Source organism: Oryctolagus cuniculus, chromosome 3 (assembly GCF_051225735.1).
Source record: "Oryctolagus cuniculus isolate XC-2025 breed Fujian yellow rabbit chromosome 3, ASM5122573v1, whole genome shotgun sequence".
Lineage (NCBI taxonomy): Eukaryota > Metazoa > Chordata > Mammalia > Lagomorpha > Leporidae > Oryctolagus > Oryctolagus cuniculus.
Genome location: NC_142869.1, coordinates 66,489,409 through 66,514,938, shown reverse-complemented (window position 1 = coordinate 66,514,938; position 25,530 = coordinate 66,489,409). Strand labels below are relative to the sequence as shown.

Below are 25,530 nucleotides of genomic sequence, written 5' to 3'. Positions count from 1 at the left end.
ATCAGGCCTATTTGCGAGCCACTTGCTAGTGTTACCACCAGGACTTACATTCCTGGCCCTGACTTCCCCAGGGAAGGACCCTAAAGCCTGGGAGACTGGGGCTTCCCTCCTCTCGTGGAGTCAGCCCCCATCAGAGCCAGAGCTGGGCCTTTCAGAGGGACCTCTGCACAGGGCACAGCTCCAACCAGAGTATGCCCTCCTGCCTGGACCCTTGTACCCACAGGGTCAAGGTATGGAATTCAGGGATTTGTGAATTTGGCTGAAAAAAAAGTACATGTTATTTCCATTAAACTTGAACTGAAATTTAGCATTTCCTTCAATTATAAATATAAGCCACAAACCACTGTACCTGAGACTTTTTCTTAAAAAAATTATTTATTTGAGAAGTAGAGTTAACAGAGAGAGGGAGAGACAGAGACTGGGCGAGAAATCTTCCATCTGCTGGTTCACTCCCCAGATGGTCGCAACAGCCAGAGCTGAGCCAATCCAAAGCCAGGAGCTTCTTCCAGGTCCCCCATGCAGGTGCAGGGGGCCCAACCACTTGGGCCTTCTTCTACTGCTTTCCCAGGCCATAAGCAGAGAGCTGGATCAGAAGAGGAACAACCAGGACACAAACCAGCACCTATGTGAGATGCCGGCACTGCAGGCAGAGGCTTAGCCTGCGACACCACAGCGCTGGCACCACCTGAGATTCTTGCATCGTTTCTCATGTGATATTTTTATATCAATTACAACTGTTGCAGATCTCTGAAATGCTGGCAGCGTTTAGAGCTATGGCTAGATCTTGTTTAAACACATGAACGAAGTACGTACTTCAGTAGAATCCCTTTCCTTTGCACTCCTCTGCACACTATTTTATGTTTCAGACAGACAGAGAGGGAGTCCCATGGGCTGCGCCAGACACCAGTATAGTCAAGCAAATGAAAACTTGAGAACATGGCTCCTGTGTCAGTTTTGGTCCTCGCTCCCTGCTCTGCCACCCAGTCACCTGGGACAAGAGTTGCCTCTCTGAGCCTCCCTTTCCATCTGTGAATGGTGGGAGGCAAGGTGCTGGCACGGCTCAGGCGAGGGAGTCCTCAGTGGGCTGCCTGAGAGCCACTCCCAAGGTGAGGGTGGGCCCTGAGTGCCTTGCGGCTGAGGGATGGACTGGGGCTGGCCTAGGAGCCCTGGCTTTGCCCAGAGCAGCTGCAGAGAGCTGCACGGGCTGGGAAGGAGGCAGCCTGCCCACTGGGCCTGGCTGCATGTGCTGTTTGCCTCTGAGCGGAGCGTGGCCACAGAGGCAGCTCCATCCTCAGGTCAGGGGATGCCCCAGAACAAGGGCAAGGACAAGGGCAGCGGTTGCTGAAGTGCGGTCTGCTCTGTCCTGCATCAGAAAGCGCTGTGCCCCGTGGCCTGCCCCCAACCCCAGCCAGGCTCCCTACAACTGGGGCCACGTCTGGCCAGGGGCTGAACCTTGCCTGCCACCCACCCAGGTACCAAACTGTTAGGAACACATCTCCTTTGAGAATTAATGGGCATTTTTAAAAAATGTCAATGTTTAAATAACTTACATTTTATACAGCGAAAAGTGAGACTTTCTCCAGTGTTCCCCTGGTGAGTTGGGCTGTACATGAACAAAGGAAAGCCCCAGGGATGGAAAAGGCTCTTGTTCCCACAGTGTTAGGAGCCAAACTGCATCCTCTGCAAGTTTGCGTGTGGAAGCCCTGACCACAGGACCTTGGGATGTGGTTGCTTTTGGAGATAGGGCCTTTAAGCAGGTGACTAAGTTCAAATGAGACCAGTAAGCTGAGGCCCCTGATCCAATGTGACAGGTGTCCTTCTAAGAGGAAGAGGGCCCGATGCTGTGGTATAGGGGGTAAAGCTGCTGCCTGCAGTGCCGGCATCCCATATGTGCTCTGGTTCAAGTCCTGGGTGCTCCACTTCCAATCCAACTCCCTGCTAATGCACCTGGGAAAGCAGCGGAGGATGGCCCAAGTGCTTGGGCCCCTGCGCCCGCGTGGGAGACTCATAGGAAGCTCCTGGCTCCTGGCTTCAGATTGGCCCAGTTTGGCCACTGTGGCCATTTGGGGAGTGAACCAGTGGATGGAAGATTCTTTCTGTCTCTGCCTCTCTGTAATTCTGCCTTTCAAATAAATAAATCTTAAAAAAAAAAGAAGAAGAAGAAGAAGAAGAAGAGGAAGAGACATTGGATGTCCACATGCAGAGAAAAGACCATGTGAGGACACAGCAAGAAGGTTCATCCACCAGCCTGAGAGAGAGACCTCAGGAGAAACCAAGCCTGCCCCTGCCTGTTTCTTTTATTTGGTCCGACTGGCTTGTGCAATATGGTTGTGGCAGTCCTAGCACAGTTTTATAAACAGAGGTTTTTCTGGTATCCACTGTAGAAACGATAAGAAAATCACTTTTGAGTTAATGCCTTTCAGTTGATTTCTCACCCCAAATATTTCTGGACTGTCATACATTAAAGAAACATAAACATCCACATGGTCCCTAGAGTATGTGAGGGGTCACCAAGCCTTTAATAGCAGAGTAAATAACTTAAAAATCATCAAGTTTTAGGTGAAAGACAGTTGAGGTAAGGGAAGGGTTCTACCAATAAACCTTTCAGAAAGGAACTGGATTTCTGGATTGAGGGAACAGGGCAAACTTTTTTGCGCAAATGACTTTAAATACCCCTTTTCCCCCACAAATATACATCAATATTAAGAAATTATGGGCTCAAGTAGCTGCATCTCTGCTACCCATATGGGAGACCTGGATTGAGATCCGGGCTTCTGGTTTGGCCTAGCCCAGCCCTAGCTGTTGAGGGCATTTGGAGAGTGAATCAGTGGATGGGAGATTCTCTCACTCTCAAATAAAATGAAAATAAATAAAAATTAAACACTTTATAAAAATATGTAGAAATTCTGGAATCTCCTAGTTCTGTGAATTAAACGGTTGGTTGCTGGTTTCATTATATTGTTAATTCAGTCAACATCATGGTTTAACACTCAGAGACATCACACATTGATTTGAGACCAGTGAGGGCATGTGGCAGCCTGGACCCATTTGCTAACCCTGTCATGTTGGTTCCTAGGGACACCTGGCGGGAAAGAGAACCTCTCAGCCCACTGCCCACCCCATGCAGGGGACATCATCTCCCCAATGTCATGCCACCTAGAGGCTCCCCCACAGCCCGCAGTTCCGTCCAGTCTCGCCCCACAGAACTAATGCATGGTTTCCCAATGGCTTTATCCAGGAGAGCAGCAGCACCTCAGTGCAGAAGGGGCCATCTCTGTGGGATCAGCAGAATTCGCTCTCGGTTTCTCATCGCCAACCTTGTATTCATTCTAGATCTCACCGTGTGAGGCCCACACTACAGAGGAGGGAGAGATGCCCAACAGCACCCAGCAAGTGCAGCCGGCCACCTCTGGAAGGCCAGTCTCTGATCCTGCAGCCAGGGAGGGGGTTACTGGAGGAGACATAAGCGGCCTTATCCAGGTATGTTTTTTCACTGCTTGGATCATTTAGAAACACAAAGCACTATGTCCTACAAGTCCCATTAGAAGCTACCCTTCAGTACTATCCTACCTAAATTGAACGGGGGAAATGCGAACTCTTTTTTCAAAAAGGTTGAATTGGTAGAAGAATATTTTATTTGCTGTGAGTGTGTGTGTGCGTGCATGTGTGTGTGTAGCTGAGAGCAGGGAACAGCACAGAAATAAAGCAATAGGACAAACCCACAGGTCTAACTGCTCTTGACCTCATTGTTCTGTTACTTATATTCACTTATATTTTGCTTATTTTTAATGTTCTTAGCTCATTTTCTTTTATGTGTGTCCTGTGTGCTCTTGGCTTTTTCAGTTGTTTTTTTTCTTTTTGAGACTTCCCCCCCACCCCCACTTATAAAAGGACCATTGCAGAGAACAGACAACACAAAAATGAAAACAAAACGCTGCAGTTATATTAGCCACTGAAGGAAGCATTCAGTAATCATGAAATTTTAGATGAAAAAGGGTTGAGGGTAATAGTACTCATAGATAACTTTTGTTCTTTGGTTTTTGTTTTTAATTTTTATCATTTGAGAGCAAAGAGATAGAAATATCCCATCTGCTGATTCACCTTGGGAATGCCAGCACCTCCCAGGCCAGGGCTGGGAGCCGGGAACTCGGTCCAGGTTTACCACATGGGTGGCAGGGATACCTGAGTCTACACCTGCTGCCTCCCACTGTGCACATCAGCAGGAAACTGGGATGGGGGTGGAGCTGGGACTCAAATCCAGGCTCTCCAGTGTAGGATGTGAGTGTCCCAAGTGGTGCCAAATGCCCACCCCAACTCGAGTTATTTTGACGTGTATGTGTCTAGCTTATAAATATCTCTTCCTCTCTATACACACACACACACACACACACATGTATACACAATCACACATACAACTGTTTGACCAAAACACATTAACAGAAGGAAATTTATGTGTTACTCAATGGCGTCTTCATGAGAAAAGGCTCTCTAGTTCATACTGGGCCACGACAACCATGACAGACAACTGTAAGGACAGGCATCACAAAGGCAATGACTCCACTCCAAATTACACTGCAAAAATAGAAGCATTTAGCTCAAAGTCAGCCTGGGACTCCTACTCATAATCATTCTTGGTTCTGTTTTTTAGACTCCTCCCTGATGCACACTTAGTTGGATGCAGTTGAGATCCAAAGACCACTGGAACTAATTAAGATGGACTTGGCCTTGTTCTTCACTTCCTCTAAGAACGCTCAACAGGAAAAGCGATGCTCACAGTAAGCCACGGTCATCGTTTCTTCAGCATGATCTCTTCCCAGCCACAGCTGCTTGTAGTTTCTGTTTTACAACAGGGGTCACGAGGCCACATCTCCATCTTGCCTCACCCCACCCTCACCTGCCCCAATCATGTCTTCCGGCCATTTTAGAAAGTCCTAAGGTTTCTTTCTCTCAGTGTTACTGTTCGCTCAGAGCAACAGCATAATCAACACAAGAGGGAAAACAGAAAAGGCAGCTGGACCCCACAGCGAGTCAAGGCAGAGACGGGCAGCTTTTCTTGACAAGCCCCGCCTTGTTCCTTGCCAATCACTGTGACTCTCCACCAGAGCGGCCTGTGGAACGCACACCTGTTACGTGTGAAAGCCCTCAATTCTCAACTATGCACCTGCTCTTTTCTCGTGACTATCATTTAAAACAACGTGGAAGAATGCATGTGCATGACTAACAAGAAGAGCTTACGTCGCTTCTGCTTGGGGCAGCTCTTAATGACAAAGGACTGGGTCTCTCCTGTACTCTGAGGGGTCCCTAGCTATCTTAGCAAGGCTTCTCTGAGAGTTGTTTTAGAGAGCTGATCTGGGGGAGAGGAGAGAGGCATTTTTCCAAACAAGACATTCTGAAGCATCTATAATGTCATTAAGACTGGAAAGGACCTTGGATGCAAATTCACAGCTTTCCCAGAAAAGACACAGCTGGGGAAATAAAGGCTGTTAAGAAGCAACGCTAGAAAATCCCACTATCACACGCATTTAATTCAAAAATTAATGCAAATGCACAGACATCCAAGACCCTTCTAATGGAGAGAAAACCATGACTGACCCACCCACCTGTTGTTGTCCAGCTGAGGGAAGGAAACCCTCTGCCCTTTCTTCACCTAGGAAAAGCCCTGGCTTTCCTCCCTCTGCCTCTCCAGTCTCCCCAACATTCTCTTACAGTGGCTCAAATCTCAAAATGAAACTTTCCTAAATTGTCAGTACCCATTGAGTTTTATTTTAAAGTGCCTTTTTTTTATTTATTTGAATGGGGAGAGAGAGGGAGAAAGGCAGGAGGGAAAGAGTGGGGGTGGGGTGAAGAATCTTCATCTACTGGCTTATTCCCCAAATGTCTGCAGGGCTGGGCCAGGCTGAGGCCAGGAGCCCAGGACTCCATGCAGTTCTCCCATGTGGGTGGCAGGGAGCCAAGGACTTGAGCCATCATCTGCTGCCTCCCAGCATGCACAGCAGCAGGACGATGGACCCAGCGCAGAGGTGGGACTCAATCCCAGACGTTCCAGTGTGGGATGCAGCAGCATGTTGCCCACCCAAACCCATCAAGTTTTACCAGAGAATTAAGATCCGCCTGTTCTGCAGGACACACACACACACGCACACACACACACAGCATGTATGTCAACATGCTTAAAATACTGCATTCATTTTACCATTGAAAATACAGCCTTGCAACATAAGCCGAAGCATCACCAACTTTACTTCTGAAAAGGTCAATAGACTTAGGAAAATTTCGTACTTGAAAGTATTCATCTTAAAGATATTTATTGTTGTGGTGACATTTAAAACAAAATACTTGCATCCCAGATTCCCAGAACTGAAAAAAGACCTCAGAAACAACAACAACCCCAGAAAGTTTATTTCAGTGGCTCCAAGCTGCACCTGTGGGAAAGGCGCCTGGCAACAGGCAAACCTCCTCCACGCTTAGTTATCAGCGGCCGGGCAGACTACTTAGCCTTCTAGATCCAGTTTCTGTGATAAAATGGTGACAATGGTGCCTACTCAGTAGGGTTACTCAAGAGTTCAGTAAGACAGTGCTTAGTGAGTAGTAGCCATCTGTTAAACATAAAATAAGCCACAGTAAAGGGCACAGCACATGGTAAGAGGCCAGGAAATACGACCACCTTTCCCCGTTTACCCACGAGAGAGAAACCAGGAGCTGACAGAGACTCCGGCCTATGTGTGTCCACCATACAAACCTCTGTCTGACCAAAGAACAGTGAGAGGAGATATGTATAAAATGCATCTGGAATTTCCCAGACAGGCATTCTGGCAAAGGCAATCCCTACTCAAATATTTGCTCAGTTTTAATTCTCAGGACTGAGGCTGCCAGATACAGACACGTATTTGTGGCAGTCCAAGTGCAATGCTCTATCCATCAACAAGTACAAGCATGATAATTTGGAGAAACAAAACGAGCCCCACCTTAGAGCAAAAACGTATCACCACAATTTAAAGAACCAGTGAAATTTGTTAAGCAGACTTCAAAAGAGCATTGAACTTGAAGCGTCCAGGAAGTGGGCAGCTCGCTTCCGGCTACATTTTAGCAAAGGCTGCGGAAGTTCAGACCTATGGGCCAGATCTAGAGTTTGATTCCATCAACTCAGAGTGAAACTGCTGCGGACCCTAGGGAGTCATTTTCACAGGGAGTTCCCTGGATAATGCAGTTCATCCAGAGGGTGTGCAACCCCTAAGAGTGCAGCGACTGCGGCAGCTACAGTCGTCAACACGCAGCCCATAAATAAACTCTTCAAAGGGCTTTCAAAACCTGGTTGTGATTTTAAGTAAATCAATTAACCTCGTCAGATTTCTAAAGAGAAGAATCTCAACTAGAGAATATTCCAGTTCAGAAACAGCAAAGCTTTATGAAGTTAACAAATAAAACGCTAAGATACACAACGCAGGTGTATTGCAACAGGACAGCTTCCGCACACGTCGGCCTCAACACCTGCCCCAGCTTCACTTCCTCTCATTGTCCAACCTTCCTCGCTTGGCCTTTCACTTCTTTCTCTCTCTGGCAAAATGACCTACTTTGCTTAACTGGACTCTTACTGCATCTCTCCGTTCATCACTTCTCCCTGTTCTGTATACTCCAGTTATGCCATTAAATCATTAAAGTGGAATGTGCCCAATTAATTTGTTAAGGCTTATTTCTCCAAGGAGGAAAAGGATTATAAGTCACACTGCCTTTTTAAAATACATATCCTAGAGGAAAAAAATTTAATACAAAAAGTTTCTTTAATACTGCTCTGTAGGTCTCTGATTACATAGCGCTGCAATTTAAAAAATTACAATTTTTATGTCAAAATAGTAATCACATCAAATATAAATGCTTATAAAAATGCTATAGAATTTAATAGTAGCTGTGCAAAGTCTTCGCAGAAACAAACTGGCAGTGGGCATTTGGCCTGGTGGTTAAGATGCCAGTGAAGACACTCATGTCCCACATCGGCGTGCCTGAGTTCAATTCCTACCTCTGGCTCGTGACTCCAGCTTCCTGCCAGTGTGGACCCTGGAAGGCAGTGGTGCTGGCTCAAGTAGTTGGGTCCCAACAACTCACGTGGGAAACCTGGATTGAATTCCAAGCTCTTGGCTTCGGTCTGGTCCAGCCCCAGCCTATGTGGGCATGAGAAGTGAACTAGCAGATGGAATGCTCACTCTTTAATTAGAGAAAAAAAAAAAAAGATGAACTGTCTTCTTCCTAAAAGACTCTGCCTTGCTATGGTGTGGGATCTGAACTTCAGAAAAATGTCTGCAGCACCAGAAACAGCTGAGGCACGTGGCACCGGCATTGGAGTCTGAGGCTTCCAACGACTCCTTCTGCTTTAGAAGCATTCAGGGTTGCCAGCCAGACTGAAGGTTCAAAGCAGTTGTGTGGACAGCAAGAGCCTGCACTGAAGAGGGGTAACTGCCAACAGGAGCCCCCATTCGAAATGGGAAAATAGGAAAGAAATTCCTGTGGGCCCAGGCACGTCCAGTGGTCAGGAACAATTCCACTGAAAATCCTGCTCACATTCAGGCTCCAAACACGAGTTGTGGATCACCCACAGTCACCTCCGGGCCACAGGAACAGATCACACTGTCTCCCAGGGAAAACCACACAACCGTATCTCAACATTCTGTGGCCCACTAAAAGCCATTTTACTCTCCCATCTCGCTGATGAAGGAAACGTATTTGGTTTGAACACAACTTTTCTTACCGTTACGGGGCACCGTGGAAGGCATGGTCAGGGCCACCGGCAGACAGAGAGCAGGAGGGACCCGAGCCAGGAGAGCAAACTGTCCCTGAAAAATCCATCATCCTCTCAGGCCCAGGCAGGGTCGTCTAGGGGCAGCCATGCGCGAGCACAGCTCTGGCCTCGCGCTCAGTGTGACTGAGTCAGAGGCAGGCGTCCTGCTGTGGTTATTCGCTTCCTGTCTGATTAACTTGTTGTTTGTTCCTTCTTCCTTTGCTACAGAAAAAGAAACTAGATTGGTTTTACCCTTAAGAAGCAAGCAAGGGAAAAAAAAAAACACACCCTAAACTTAAAAAAAAAAAAAAAAAAAAGGTGTTTCTCCTCCCCACCCAGCGTGAGCAGGTGTTTGGGACAGGGACCAGGGGAGGTGAGCTCCTCCATTCCCCAACAGCCCTGCTTTGTTCTGGACACCGCCACAGAAATCACTGTGCAGAGCTTGAGATTCCCTTGGGAAAATTCCACGTGAAAGCACCACTCGCCACGCTGCCTATTCCATTTAGAAATAAGGAAAAGTCACTCAAGAAATAAAAGCTCTTAACACCGATAATCAGGCTAAGTGATTCTTCCTCATTCATGGAGCATTCAAGTGTGCAGGGAGAAAGTCACCAGGCGGCCAGGGGAGCAGGTCAGGTGTATCAAGGCAAATGGGTTCCGAGATGCAACTGTGGTGTCCACGTCAAGCCGCAGGACACCCGGCTTGAGCGCACTCGCCTTGCCAGAACACTTTGCTGTGTCCTCCACACTTCCTGGGCGACGACCCCTCGCCCAGAAGCTGCTTGACAAAAGGCAGAAGGAGCAAAGTCCGATTTCTCGGCATTCAGGGACTCCGACAGAAGACGAGGTGGGTACAAAGCACTGCCCCAGACCTGGAGTGGCCCAGGTAACGCTCTGAAGATGCTCCTCATTTTGCTTGACCCATCGGAAAGATTCTGACTTATATTTGCAACACATGCCATGAAGTACGTATCCAATGGAAGAAGGAAACACAGAGGCATATTTCAGAAACTAACCTCCCTGGAAAATCTCGCCCTGGGTCCTGATTCAGCTGGATTTAAAGAAAAGAGGTATGGAAAGCCACAGCCACTCAACATTCCCTTGCCTGTAAAGTCATGGCGCTGGGATGGATCCAGTGGCTCTTAAGCTGCTGGGAGTGTGGGAAAGCATTTTTAGCTGGAGGTGGGGATTGATGCAGGGAGGAGACCATAGGATTCAATGGGCAAGGCCAGGAATACGAAATTCCCTACGGCTTAGAGAGCCCCATCCCAAACACCAGAAGTGCTCCTACCCAGAGACAGATGCTGTCAAAGCTTTCAAAGTCAGAACTGCCTGGGGTGAGTCTGATTGCACGAGAAGTGCCTGACGTCAGGCCACCGGCACAGTTGCCGGAAGTGGCGAACCCAGGGGTAACAACGGACGGTCTCTCTCCGCCTGGGGCCACTTGAAGGGCTGCATTCGTCTCATCCAATGCGGGATCTGGAGTGCAGTGCACACCTAACACAGGGATAAACACCACAGGCACGGGCCGCACAAAGGTGAGGCCTGCACCAATCATTCACTTGCTGCTCCATGAACCCTTGGGAAGATAAAACACTTGATCAACCACCAAGTAAATGCCTGAGTGAGTCTTCGGGGAAGTCTGCTGTGGTGGAGTCTAAAACTGGAACATGGGCGAGCTGATCATTTCTCTACGTGCCTGTTTACAGCATTATTTCTGAAGTTCTCTAAGCCGGCCACCACACCCACACCTCCTTTGCAAACACACTCTCAGTACACAAAAAAATAGTTCGTGGCTATTCTCGGCCATTAGGGAAAGCTCAATTAGAAGCCACTGTGTCATGTGGAAGGCTGGAAGCCCCAAGACACGAAAGGGGGTAGTGTAGAGTTTGCGTCTACTTTATTTTCTAAAAGATGATTTATTTTCATTTTATTTGAAAGGCAGAGAGACTGATAGAGAGAGCTCTTTTATCCACTGGCTTACTTCCCAAATGCTGGCAACAGCCAAGGCTAGGCTAAGCTGAAGCCAGGAGCCAAGAACTCCATCCAGGTCTCCCATGTAGGGGCAGGGACACAAGTACTTGAGCCATCACCCACTGTGTTCATTAGCAGGAAGATGGAATTGGAAGCCTAGTAGATGTCCCTAGTAGCTGGGACTCAAACCAGGCACTCTGACATGGGATGCGGATGTCCCAAGCTGCACCAAACACCTGCTCTTGCCTGCCCCATCTAATGACTAGTTGTAAATGCGGTGGACTGTGGACACATTCTGAGGTGTGTAACTACGCATGACAGGACGTAGCTCAGATAATGTTCCTCCCCTGCGTAAATCCCTCTAATGGGTTCTCATTTTCCTTAAAAAGTCCAAACTCCTGTCCCAGGCCCTCAAGAACCCCCAAGATTTGCCCCTCCCCCACCCTCAGACATCCTCTGAGGTAACACCTCTTCCCGCTAATTGACTTGCCAGCCTTTGATACATTAAAGGCACCAAGCTCATTTGCATCTTAGGGCCTTAGACTTACATGCCCTCTTACTGGCAAACTCCTCTCCTGGCTCCTTCTCCTTCTCAGATGTCAGCAAAAATGCGTGACCTCACACCCCATCTCCACTCTCCTTTTCTTTCATGCACAGCGCATGTCAGCAGCCGGCATTTCATGAACGGCTCACTCAACACGTGTCTCCCCATTAGGGAGAAAGCCCCCTGAGGGCAGGGGCCCTGTCTGCCTGGTTTCTACTACAGCACCTGACACCTGCTGGGTTTTCAATAGTGAAAGAATAAGAAAATCGATGTCCCTCACAGATTCCACCATAACCCAGCTTTCTTTTAACATAAATGAGAAACGTCAAGAGTAGACGTCAGTAAGCTTGGGAAAAGCTGCTGGAAGGGAGTTGTCCAGAGAAAGGTTAGCAGATCGGAATGTCGGCCACCAGTGCGCTCAGCCATGCATCCTCATGCAGTGCGGGTGGCTTTATGTCATTGGGCCATGGGGAAAGAAGAGTGGGTTTGTAAGGTTGAAAACCAACCAACCAACGAACCAATCAGAAAGGAGGGGAGGAAAACACAAGGATGGAGGAAATAAGGCAGGAAGAGAGGGAGAGGTCCCTGGTGGATGGGGGAAGAGTTCCAAGCACGTGGAGGACCTCAGAGGCCGTGGGCCCACTTTTGCAGGAGATGACGCACAGGTGTCCAATGCAGTAGTGCTTTCTGCCCTCCCTTCCTCTATGAAAGCAGGGCTCCCAAAGTAGTGTCAGCTTTTCCAGCAGACAAGGAATTAAGAAAGGACACTGGCATCCCATGTGAGAGCAGGTGCCAGCCCCAGCTGCCCCACTTCCAATCCAGCTCCCTGCTAACGTGCCTTGGGAAAGTGGCGAAGATGGTTCAAGTACCTGGGCCCCTGCCACTCCACGGATGGAGTTCCAGGCTTCTGGCTTCAGCCTGGCCTTGCCGCCACTTGGGGAGTGAACCGGCAGATAGAAGATCTCTTTTTCTCTGTCTCTCCCTGTCTCTAACTTTCCCTTTCAAATAAATAAATCTTTTTTTTTTTTTTTAAATGAAGAACGTTAGGGCTGAAGGAGACTGCAGAGCTGAGTACATACTGTTGTTTACAGGTGAGGCAATGGTCTGAGGGTAAACGACTTGCCCGTGTCACACCGCTGGTGGCAGCAAGGCCGGGAGAGAAGGAAGTGGGGGACAGGTGCTGGCTTCCAGCTCTGGGCAGCCCCATGCCTGCAGGATTTTATTTCTGCAAAGGACAAGGCGGGACGTGGGGCGGGGGAGTGGAGGGCCGTGTTTGTGTGGTTGTAGCAGTCATCACCAAAGACCCAGGATATCGGAGGACTGAGAACCTGAGGTAACTAAGACAATCATCATTCTGGACTTCGAATTTTCAAGGCATAAGTCTTCCCCATTCAATTCATAGCTCAGTCTGAGCTTGAAGACAGAGGAAAACAATAATCACTAGGCTCTCCAACCAGCCAAAGAATTTTCCATATTAATCTACAGAAATGAAAAGCCAGGAGCAGACAGAAGATCCTCAAGCAACAGTGTGGGAAAAGCAGCAAAAGGAATCAGGCCCCACATCAACTCAGGCTGGATCAGTACCACAGCCATGTGCACAAAACTGGGGACAGTCATTGTTTACAACTCTGGGTTTTCAATTTGTGTTTCCATGACTACCCATCCTAGCGAAGTATCTGCCATGGTAGTGGAGTGATGTTTATTGTACTGACTTCCCTCAGTTACTCTCTTTAAGATGGAAGATCTTTATTTTTATTTATATATTTTCATCTATTTGAAAGGGAAAGAGACAGAGACCGAGAGAGCGCGCCTTCTTCCATCCACTAGCTCACTCCTCATATGTCTGCAATAGCTGGGGCTGGGTCAGGCTCAAGCTAGGAGCCACAAACTCCACTTGAGGCTCCCATGTAGATGGCAGAGACCTGAATACTTAAGCCAACACCTGCTGCCTCCCAAGGTGTGCATTAGCAGGGAGCTGGAATTGGAAGTGGAGCCAGGACTCAAACCCAGGCACTTGGGTACAGGACTAGGCATCCCTCAGTTTTAAAAACACTTTCTTCAGTTGCAAAAGGCCCCCTGGTGTAGCTTTTTAGAGGGAAAAGGAAACACCACCTGATTAAATGTATGCCTCTTAAGAGGAATCTGCTTACACAATGCTGAAATACACGAGTCAGGTGATTTCAAAGAGCAGAAAGAAAGGAACAATCCTCTTCCCACATAATTATCAGTATAATTAACCTAGGGTAAACCATTTAAAAATAATTACAAAAAAAATTACAAACAAATTTTGCAGTTTTCCATGCCCTGTCACTATAAATTGGTATAATTTCTTTTGCAGAAAACACAATACTGCGTGTTGGCAGCTCAGCTGCCACTCACCCCACTGACAAGGATGTCCGTTGGTTCGGTTGTGTATTTTTGCTCAGAGAATCCTCCCTCCCTGGTAGATGATGTGGTCTGGAGAGGCATTCACTCCCACACCAGACGTAGGAAAGGTACGCGACTCAGGGCTGCCAGACCAGGGTCTTGCATTCATTTGGCCCAGGACACTTTTCAAGGCATAGGCCACGATGCTGTCAGAATCACAGAACTTGTGGCCAGCGGCAAGCACCATCCTGTGAGGATGCAGGGGCTGGCCCTGCTGCACCCAACCTTGGCCCACATGCGGTCTGAAATGGAGACCAACAAAATGGGGATCTGGGAGACGGAGAAAAACCAAGTACTGCAGATACTGGTTGAGAACTCAATCTATCTGTACCTGAAGCCAGCCCTGATTCTAGCCTTTTTATTTACATGAGCAAAAAAAAAAATCATCTATTTTTCTTAATTTAGTATGGTCAGGTTTCCTGTCACTAGCAATACAAAGCACCTTAAGTGATATAGGAATTGGTACCAGAAGTGAGTGGTGAAAATACGAACCCTGAAGTATGTGGCTGGCTGGCTAAGGTTGGGAGTAGGCTGTGCCAGCTCTTTGAGGCTAGAAACCGTCAATCCTTGTTATATGACATGCCATATTTATTACATCAGCTTTTAGTCTAAGATCATGAACCTACTGATGATATACCATTAAAGGATTCTATAGAATTTAGGGGGTATAGGGCCAGCCTTGTGGTGTAGCAGGTTAGGCCACTGCTTGCAACGTTGGCATCCCACACGGCGATCCCACATGGCACTGGTTTGAATCCTGGTTGCCCCACATCTGATCTCACTTTCTGCTGATGTGCCTGGGAAAGCAGTGGCCCCTGCACCCACGAGGGAGACCTGAATGAAGCTCCTGGCTTCTGTCTTCAGCCTGGCCCAGTCCTGGGTGTTCAGCCATTTTGCGAATGAACCAATGGATGGAAGATCTCTTTCTCTCTTGGTGACTCTTTTAAATAAATTTTTAAAAATCCTAAAAAAAAAAATTCTGGGGGTAGGAATTGGCATAGCTTTGTTAAGATTCGGCATTCCATATTGGAGTGCATGGGTTGGAGTTCTCATTCTACTTCTGACCCAGGGTCCTGCTAATGCACACCCTGGGAGGTAGCAGATCATGGCTCAAATACTTGGGTCCCTGCCACCTACACTGGAGACATAGACTTTGGGGCTCCTGAATTTGGCCTAGCCCAGCTCTGGTGCTGTGGGCAATTAGAACCAGTAAATGGAAGCCTGCCTTTCTTCCTCTCTCTTTCGCTTCCCTTCTCTCTCTTTCACTCCCGCTTCCCACCTTTCAAATAAAAATAAATGAATAAATAAAACTTTCACAGTTAAGACAGACTTTAGAACGTGTTGACTACTTCTTGTGTCCTTGAGTAAGATATGCAGGGAAGAGAGAAATTTAGGCTGGGGACTGACTTGAAGAACAGAAGGGAAAACATGGCTTTGTTTTGCCAGAACAACTTAGATACTTGCAAGTCAAGTAATTAGAAGCTTTATGGGTTGGAAAACCCACATTTTCTCTGCTATACTCACAAGAGGGTCAGAAAGGTAAGGACCACAGCAGGAAACAGGTCTGGAACACAGGAGAAGCCTGGCTCCCCACCGTCTCTGCAGAGGTATTCAGTTACGACCTCTTGTCTGAAAAATAGGACGGCAACTTTCATTGTGGCATGCAGATGCTCCTCCGCTGACGAGGCCTTTAACGCATCCAACCTGCCGAAAGCAATGGCCTGCTGTAGCCAGCCTTAAACGTGCTCAGAACACTTGCATTAACCTGCAGTGGGACAAAATAATCCATCACAAACCTATTTTTTAAAAAATGCATTTGAGAGATACAGAGAGACAGAGAGCTCCCTTCTACTGCCAACTGCTTGCAAAAGCTGAGATCGGGCCAGGGCCACAGCCAGGAGCTGGGAACTCAATCCAGGTTTATCACATGGGTGGCAGGAACACAATTACTTGTGATGTTACCACTGTTTCCCAGGGTCTGCGTTGGCAGGAAGCTGGAATCAGGAGCTGGAGCTGGCAACTGAACCCAGGTACTCTGATATGGGATGCAGGTGTCTGAACCGGATGGCTAAACGCCCACTCAACACACAGAGAAAGCTTATACTATAATAAAGTGTGGGATATCTCACATAACTTATTGAACATTATACTGAAAGTGAATAACAGAATGGTTATAGGGGTACACTTCTGCACCACGGTAAAATGGAAAAATTCTACATCAAACCATTTTAGGTTGGAGACCATATGTCTTGGAATCCAACCCAGGAGCGAGAAGTAAATTACCCAACAAAGAGTTTCGGCTTGGAGCTGGAGCTGGATCTGGATTCTCTTTGCTGCTGGATGAGTGCCATTTATTACGTGGTGGTGGCTTTCTGGAGCTGGACAATGACGGGAAGATAAGCATGTGAGTGATGGATACACGGGGTACTTGGTGCTCTGGGGCTGTCCAGCACCCACACCTGAATTACACTGACAGCTCTGGACATGGGGAGAGATCCACAGATCTTCCTCTTTTTGATCTTCTGGCCTCTACTCTGACTTCCAGAATAAAAAATGACCAGTCCTGCCCAAGGGTAGCCCTGGGGTTATCCTGCCCAAGTTTCAGAGATGGGCATGTGACTCATTCTGAACCAAGGAGATGCAAGGAGAGTCACTCTAACACATGTGGGGTGGAACCTGTTGTATAAGGGGTTTTCAAAAAGTTCATGGAAAATGTGTAGTACGAAAAATCCACACATGCATGGACTGCAGCTTTTTTGCAACCAAAATAAACATCTCTAATTCCATTTTCTATGAACTTGTTGAAGTACCTTTTTTTTTTTTAAGATTTATTTATTTGAAAGTCAGAGTTACACAGAGAGAGAAGGAGAGGCAGAGAGAGAGAGAGAGAAAGGCCTTCCATCCACTGGTTCACTCCCCAGATGGACACAAAGACCGGAGCTGTGCCAGTTCAAAGCCAGGAGCCAGGAGCTTCCTCCAGGTCTCTCATGTGGGTGCAGAGACCCAAGCACTTGGGCCATCTTTCAGTTCTCTCCCAGGCCACAGCAGAGAGTTGGATCGGAAGTAGAGCAGCTGGGTCTCGAACCAGCGCCATATGGGATGCCGGCACTGCAGGGCAGCGGGTTTACCTGCTACGCCACAGCACCTGCCCCGAGGTACCTCCTTATGCTAGCCACACTGTGACCTTGTAGCACAGAGAATGAAGATGGTGCAGTCAGCCCAAGGGGAACCTGTGACTCAAGAGGGCCAGCAATCGAATGTGACAGGTGGACACACTCTGGATCCTGATTCAAATACACTAAAAAATGAAGCAACTGCAAATGTAAATACTGACTGGATAGCTAATGATATTGAGATATACTGCCAATTTTTGGCCGTGTCTATGTCATTGTAGTCATGGTGTTTTTACACAGAAATCTTAATTTTTTAGAGATACCCACTAAAATATTTGTGGATGAAGTACTATCACTTCTGGGCTTGCTTCAAAATAACGTGGAAAAGGGGAAAGGAGAATGGGTACAGCTCAGACAGAATGATCGTTCCTGAAGTTGGGCGAGAGGTTCCTAAGTTTCTATAATAAAGAACTTTAAAAAGAGGGAGGGAGAGACATGGCTCACTGCCTTTTGCATCCACTAGAGGCTGCTGGGAGGTTTCTCAGGGCAGGCATTTGGCACAGTGGTTAATGTGCTACTTGGGATGCCCACATCACTTAGCAGAGTCCCTGAATTCCAGTCCCAACTCCACTTCTGATTCCAGCTTCCTGCTGATGTGCACCCTGAGAGGCAGCAGGGAGTACTTGAGTCCCAAGACCTCCCATGTGGGAGACCCTGATGGAGATCCAGGCTCCCGCTTTAGCCTGGCTCAGCCCTGGCTGCTGTGGGCATTTGGGGAGTGAACCAGCATCTGGGTGATCTCTGTCTCTCTGTCTTTCACATAAATCAAATAATTTTCTCACTTTGACAAACATGCTCAGACTTGGGAGTTACAGAAGCTACCTTTCACTTCTCAAAATGACCTCTTTTGCTCTTGGATGAAACAGGATAGAGATTGAGTGATTCCCTATAATGGTTCAGAACCAAGTAGTTCTTCCTAGAAAAGGAGTAAAATTCTCAAAATCTGAGTGCCATTAATAGTGGCAACAAAAAAGCAAAAAAAAAAAAAAAAAATTCTAACCAAGAACAAAGCAAACCACCTGCCTCTTGATTAGCACTGTCCAAATGGAACAGAACTTAAGCCTCACATGCAGCTCTATATTTTCAACTAGCTACATTGAAAAGAGCAAAAAGAAATGGATGAAATTACAACACATTTAACACACCATTTCAAAAACAGTCTCATTATAACATGTACTAGAACCGGTTTGAAAAGTATTAGATGTTTTACATTCTTTCACACAAAGTCTCCAGGCACGGGTGTGCATTTCACTCCTGGCAGCATTTCAAGTGCTGCAGAGCCACTGCCTTCCTGGACAACCCCACTCCAGACAGCACGGGTGTGACGGGAAGGCCTGGTCCAGTCCCACTCACCGACTCCCCTGGCACGATGCCTGGAGGGCACTTAGCAGGTGCTTAATCAACGTCAGCCTTGGAAAGTCCTGGCCTACCCAGAGCCCACTCCAGCGTGGGGCTACAGCTATAGATTCTCAAGAAGAGTGTACTCTGCTGGGAGCCATCACTTAAAACAGGGCACTGACCAGACAGATAGTCTTGTGGCCTGTGGGACTGAAGAACTAAATTAGCTTCTCATTCTTGGAGTCTTAGTGCTCACAATCCCAGCATGCTAGATGTCTCCCCAGCCAAGAGTTACCGTAGTGTATAATAGTTTCAGGTCTGGGGCTCAGAAAAAATTTGCAGACGCCAAAACCTCAGTGGCTTTCCATCCTACCTGAGTGAAATCTATAGTCCTGGCCACAACTAGTGAGGACCACCAGGTCCAGCCCTCTCCTGCTCCTTCTGATCTTACCCCGCATTGCCTTCGTCTCTCCCATTGCTTTGTCTTATGCTGCTATCCCTCCTCCAAGGACACTTTTCTCTTGGCTGCTCTCTGGCCTCCTGCCTCGCTGCGTCCATGCTGAGCAGTTTTTGTGCACAACCTGCTCTTCCCACTGGAAGGCCTGCTCCTGTGTCCTCAGCCCCTGGGGTACTGGCTGGCAAGCATGCAGGAGGCTTAAAACACAGATTTGCTAAATAGGAGTGTGTGAACCACTATGGGGGTGGTCTTCTGGATCATCCTGGGGTCCTTTTCCCACACTTACACGAGCTCAGGAACTCTGTCTCGTTCACAGCCATCTCCCAGCTGCTTAGGAAGAACACCTGCCATATCACAGGTGATCAATAAATATTTGTAAATGAACTTGGAAAGTTTCCAATTCCAAGGTTAGCTTCATCCATCCTTAACCTGGGGTTGTGATTATGCTGCCGTATACCTGGCTCTGGGCATGGAGGTGCCCAGGTAAAGCAGAAATGTGCTGGATCTGCCCCTCCACAAACACCCTTGCTTCTCCTGACAGAGGTGATGTAGGACTGCCACTTAATAAGACATGAGGGAGACCTGCCAACGCCTGGGCCACTCCTGCTGGAGCAGTGCTACTAGCCAGCATCAGGGAGAGAACATGGGAGGTGACAAGCTTGGAAGGAGAAAAGGGAGACACCTGGGGGTGGGGGGAGACCCCAGGACAATCTAGAAAGACCACTCTCCCAGCATGTCCACGCACTCATACTCAACAAATCTGTTTTTTTTTTTTTAATTTATTTATTGGAAAGATAGAGTTACAGAGACAGAGAGAGACAAAGAGAGATCTTCCATCCATTGGTTCATTCCTCAGATGGCTGCAACAGCTGGGGCTGGACCAGGCCAAAGCCAGGAGCTTCTTCTGGGTCTCCCACATAGTTGCAGGGCCCCAGGCATTTGGGCCCTCTCCCATTGCCTTCCCAGGCCATTAGCAGGGAGCTGGAATGGAAGTGGAGCAGCCAGGACTGGAACCAGCGTCGGCTCGCAGGCAGTGGCTTTACCCTCCACAGCACAATGCTGGCTTCAACAAAGCTGTATTTTATGGCTCTCGTGCACCTCATGCCCACTGCTGCCGGTGCCGAGGGCACAGCGGCAATCCTAGTCTCTCCGTGTGGATAGAGGGCAGCTTCATGCTAAGCCAACAACAAACAAGTAAAAATGCTGAGGGTGGAACATCACTAACCGTGGTTCTTTGGGGAAAAATGCCTTCACCTGGGGAAAGGCCCCTCGTGTCTGTTTTTGAAGGCACCCTCTTGTCTTAGGTAACAATGAAAATGCAAAAATTTCCCGGTTGGCCACCAACATCCAATACAAGTGGCCCACAGGGGAAACCCTGTGTGAACCATAGAGAGTGGTTTCTTACCACCCAAGGGGCAAATTGCTGGAAAGTCCCATTTTCACAACCTGCCATGCACATGTGTGTGCACATATATGCCAGGAGAAGGCGCTGGCATGCAGACAGCTGGGCATCCCTTTTGCTTACCTGTCACTAGGCATGAAGACCAGATTGGGGTCAGCACAGTTTCTTCTTGGGCAGGGACAGACACATCATACTGTTGCGTATTCAGACTTCTCTGTAGCTTTGTAAACTGTTTCTTGGTGTCTCCTACTGGAGGTCAGAACCACAGGGACACCTACAGCCTCTCCCCAGGGGGGAAGCAGATACAGCTCTGGTCTGCACCTTTGCGCCTGACATCCCCTGCCTGAACACTACTGGCAGGGCTCAGCCACTCCAGATCTCCCATGGGGCCCTCAGACCAGGCCTGGCTGCAGCAGCTGCCTGGAAGAGGCAGACCTAACAACTGTGCACGAGGACAGGAAGTGAGGGTGTTAGTGGGTGTCACAATAATGGGGGTGCTTCCTGGGACTCGGGCCATCCACACTGTACAGACTATGCCACTCACCAAAGAAGTGTCCGGTCTGACCTTCAAAAGCCCTGCTAATAGAAGTGGAAAAACATTCATAGTTTCCTGAAACCAGACCTTAACTCAAATTATAAATAATTATTACACAGTTGGATTCATTCCCTGAGTTTTCCACCAATGCAAATGTCATATAAATAAAATATTTTGTTTTATGAGATTTGTACTGGGTTGTTTGGCCCTTCTGGAAAAGCAAGTGCCCAAGGTCACCATGGACTGTGGCATGTGAGTCTCTAACTTGAGTTAGTCTGCAGAGGCAGCTGTCACATTCACGAATTCTCCGCAGAGACCCAAACATCTGCCCACTGCCTTCATTTTGTTGCTTAATCATTTGTACTGATCATTCACAAACTGAATTTATAATAAATTCATTTCTCTTTTTAATGAAGATGACATTTGGGAAATTATGTGTGTGAGGCCAGGTTCACTGACTGTGAAGAGGATATTACAAAATATTGCTATTACAAGTAAGCACTGTGTGGCTGGCACTGTGGTGTAGTGGGTAAAGCTGCCCACCATCTGCAGTGCCGGCATCCCATACGGGTGCTGGTTGAAGTCCTGGCTGCTCCTCTTCCGATCCAGCTCTCTGCTGTGGCCTGGGAAAGCAGTGGAAGATGGCCCAAGTCTTTGGGCCTCTGAGCCCATGTAGGAGACCGAGAAGAAGCCTCTGACTCCTGGCTTGGGATACACACAGCTCCAGCCATTGTGGCCATCTGGGGAGTGAACCAGTGGATGGAAGATCTCTCTCTCTCTCTATCTGCCTCTGCCTCTCTGTAACTAACTAACTAAATAAAATAAATCCTAAAAAAAAAAAGGCACCATGGGGAGGGACAGGGGTGGGCATGTAGCCTAGCAGTTAGGATGTCCCAGCCCCATATCAGAGTACTGGGTTTAAATCCCAGCTCCAGCTTCTGACTCGTTTCCTGCCACTGCGCACTCTGGGAAGCAGCCATGATGGCTCAATAACGCTTCCTGCCACTCCTGTGAGAGACCTGGATTGAGTTCTAGACCCCTGGCTTTGGCCTAGCCTGGTCCTGGCTGTTGGGGCATCTGGGAAGTGAACCAGTGGATGGGAGCGCTCTCTTACTCTCTCTCTCTCTGCCTCTCAAGCCACTTCTGGTGGTTCTAGAAATGTCCGCATTCCTGAGCTCTGTTTCCAGTCTTGAAGAGCTATCTGGTGAGAGCTCAGCCAGCCTGCGAGGTGCAGAAGGGGTCCGTGGAGACCCCCTCCTCTGCCCTCCACCAGGCCCTGGGGCAGATTTCCCACTCTGTTTCTAGACGTGTCACTGAGGCATGAGGCTTCTTTCTGTCTCTCAGCAGACCTGGCTTCCCTAGGTAGCATGGCCAAGACAGAATTCACTCTGCCCAAATCAATCCCACTTCCGCTGCCCACATGGCCATTCTGGATCCTAAATGACTGGGAGAGAAACACCTCTCGGCCATCTCTGATGGGGTCGACGCCCTATCAGGCCACGGTAAAGGCCTCCTGCTGCAGCGTGAGCACCGCCTCTGTTCCTTTCACTCCAAACACATAGGCAGGTCCCAGAAGATGTGATTCCCAGGTGATCAGAAACCCCACTTCGTGTGCGTGTTTTAGATTTGTTTTTGCTTTTCTTTGGCTCCTTGCAGCACAGAAGCTGTGTAACCCAAACCCTCGGACCATTTCGTTCTGCTTCAGCTCCATTCTCACTGAATGACCACTTGGTGGCTTATGTAAAAGGCAGCTCCATGGCTACACTTAAATATTGACTAGTTTGGGAATAACAAGCCATGAAAATTAGGTATGAAAAACCACATGTGGTTTAGGTTTTGCAGGACACCCTCGGGAAGATAAATGGGCTAAGTGTTTGTTTTGCTTTTTTAATCTAAATGGCCTCTCCCTGGCCTCTACCCCCATTCAATACAAAAGCAAAATAAAATTAAACAACAATTAAACAAAAGCCAATCTGGATGCTACTCTTAGCTATTGGGTGGCAGTTTTGTCCTGGCAAGGCAAACCAGCAGTTGTTGGGGCAGCATGGCCAACAAGCCCTGCACCCTGGCCAGTACCCCACCCAGCCCCTGACCCAGCTCCTCTGTTAGCGTCCCGACTGTCCCTGCCTTTCCTCTTTGACTCCGGGCCCAACAACCTTCAACCTCCCAGACTTCTCCAGCCCAAAAGAACAAGACACAGAGCTGCAGAGGGCTTTCTAGAAAGAGAAGTACTGGGGGCTGGTGCTGTGGCGCAGCGGGTTAACGCACTGGCCTGAAGTGCCAGCATCCCATATGGGCGTTGGTTTGAGTCCCGGCTGCTCCACTTCCGATCCAGCTCTCTGCTATGGCCTGGGAAAGCAGTAGAAGATGGCCCAAGTCCTTGGGCCCCTGCACCCACGTGGGAGACCTGGAAGAAGCTCCTGGCTCCTGGCTTCGGATCGATGTAGCTCTGGTTGTTGCGGCCATCTGGGGAGTGAACCATCGGATGGAAGACCTCTCTCTCTCTCTGCCTCTCCTCTCTCTGTGTAACTCTGACTCTCAAATAAATAAATAAATCTTTAAAAAAAAAAAAAGAGAGAGAGAGAAGCACTGTATGTTCTATGATGGTTTCATCTGCTCACCCTGTTCATGCGTCTCTAACTGAGCACCACTGCCAGGCCTCTGACACGTAGTCATTCAACAAACACCTACCATCTACCACGTACCCAGTACTGTTCTGGTGTTAGGGATATTACAGTGATTAAACAAACAAAATTCTCCACCCTGATGGAGCTTTGCTCCATACATGAGGAGACTGAAGTGAAGTGAATCTGACTGCCCTGCTCCTGTCTGTGCAGGGCAGGTGTTGCGTTCTCGTGTTCAGTGGAGCCTCATGGAGAGCACTGCCACCAGAAAGACGCATTCCGGCCCACTGCAAAGTGCTCTGGCAGTCAGTCATTTCAGTCCGAGCACCGCCGTCATGTGAACATGCTGAATGATGAGCCGCTAGGCCAGCCCATGAGAGTCTGTTCAACTCACGATGTAACTAAAACTTCAGGTCAAGGACGCAAAGGAAAGGACTTCGGGTGCTGGAGGGAAGAGGACGAGGAGGAAGGGCTCCCCATCTTTGACGCTCCCCGGCCACAGCCCCTGACCTTGCCCTCAAGCCAGCCCTTACCATTCCCTTCACCCCACTCAGCACTCAGGGGCTCCTCCCCTTCCTGGGATACGATGATGTCACTGAGGTGTCAGAAGGGAACTAAGTTGTTGTTGTTTATTTTAAAGGGGGAGGGTGGTAGCCCAAATGATGTTGAACTTGTTGAACTTAGTTGAAATAAAGAAGACAGGGGCCAGCACCGTGGCTCACTTGGCAGTGGAGGATGGCCCAAGTGCTTGGGCGCCTGCACCTGTGTGGGAGACCAGGAGGAAGCACCTGGCTTCTGGCTTCGGATCGGCACAGCGCGCCGGCCGTAGCAGCCATTTGCGGGGTGAACCAACAGAAGGAGGGCCTTTCTGTCTGTCTGTCTCTCTCTCTCTCTGTCTAACTCTGCCTGTCAAATAAATTAAAAAAAAAAAAAAGAAATGAAGACATCTGGCTGGGAGACATCATCAGTACACTCACACTGTCTGGGGTTCACTTCCTCATGTCTCCCACATTTTATGAATTTCTTCTTTCATTTAAAGTAAACTTTTTTTTCTTAAGGAGTCACACATGGAAATTTTTAGAAAAGATAATTTTTTAAATCTCTCATAGCTCATTTAGAGAAATTCGGTTAACATTTTGGATTTTCCTTTTGGTCCGTTTTCCCCTATCTACTTAAAATGGGATCACGCTGTATCTGTATGTATGTACATATACTCCTTTTTCACATTTCCCCACTTATTATTCTCCTAACACAATTTTAGTAGTTTCATATGACATTTTATAGGCATTCTTTTATCTGTGTAAATATTTTTCATTGCTAGCCATTTAAATTACATCCAATTTCATTATCACAGCTCCTATCATGATTAATATACTTGTATCTAAATGTCTGTAGTCATTTCAGATTTTCCCCCTAGGATAAATTTATGGAGTATGATGACTAGAAGATACAAACAATTTTTTTAATGATCCTGTTAAATTGTTCTCCCAGTGTTCTAACGTGCACACTCCCACCAGCACCCATTTCATTTATTTTCAACATGTGCTTAATCACTTTCCAAAACCTGCCAATTTGATAGGTAAGAAAATAACATGTATGAGCTGTTGTAATTCTCATTTGTTTATTTAGTGAGATGAATAATGTTTCGTATATATTTATTGTGTTCTCTATTATCAGGATATCTGTCTCCATCAATGACCTGTTATCTGCATCTTTACAATTTTTTTTTTTTTTTTTTTTGACAGGCAGAGTGGACAGTGAGAGAGAGAGACAGAGAGAAAGGTCTTCCTTTGCCGTTGGTTCACCCTCCAATGGCCGCCGCGGCCGGCGCGCTGCGGCCGGCGCACCGCGCTGATCCGATGGCAGGAGCCAGGAGCCAGGTGCTTTTCCTGGTCTCCCATGGGGTGCAGGGCCCAAGCACCTGGGCCATCCTCCACTGCACTCCCTGGCCACAGCAGAGAGCTGGCCTGGAAGAGGGGCAACCGGGACAGAATCTGGCGCCCCGACCGGGACTAGAACCCGGTGTGCCGGCGCCGCTAGGCAGAGGATTAGCCCAGTGAGCTGCGGCGCCGGCCTGCATCTTTACAATTTTTAAAATCTTTTTTACTTACTCTGTTTGAGAAGCAGAGAGACAGAGAGGGAAAGAGAGAGTGAACGCCCATCTATTGGTTCCCTCCCTGAATGCCTGTGGGACCCAGGGGCTGAAGCTGGGAGCAGGGAACTCCATCCAGGACTCCCACATGGGTGCCAGGGACCCAACCACTTAAACCATCACCGCTGCCCCCC

The 25,530-nt window shown here is 48.1% G+C and overlaps 1 protein-coding gene across 5 annotated transcripts in view; it reads right to left on the bottom strand.

The window, feature by feature from the left end:
- WIPF1 (WAS/WASL interacting protein family member 1) overlaps positions 1-25,530 on the bottom strand; it is a 129,409-nt gene that overhangs the window by 35,361 nt on the left and 68,518 nt on the right. Inside the window, exon 1 of one of the 5 annotated variants that reach the window (XM_002712298.6) lies at positions 8,741-8,959. The exons of the other annotated variants lie outside the window; for them this stretch is intronic. The gene's annotated coding sequence lies outside the window, so the exon portion shown is untranslated. Of the gene's footprint in view, positions 1-8,740; positions 8,960-25,530 lie in introns of those variants that run through there. 5 annotated transcript variants of the gene reach the window in all.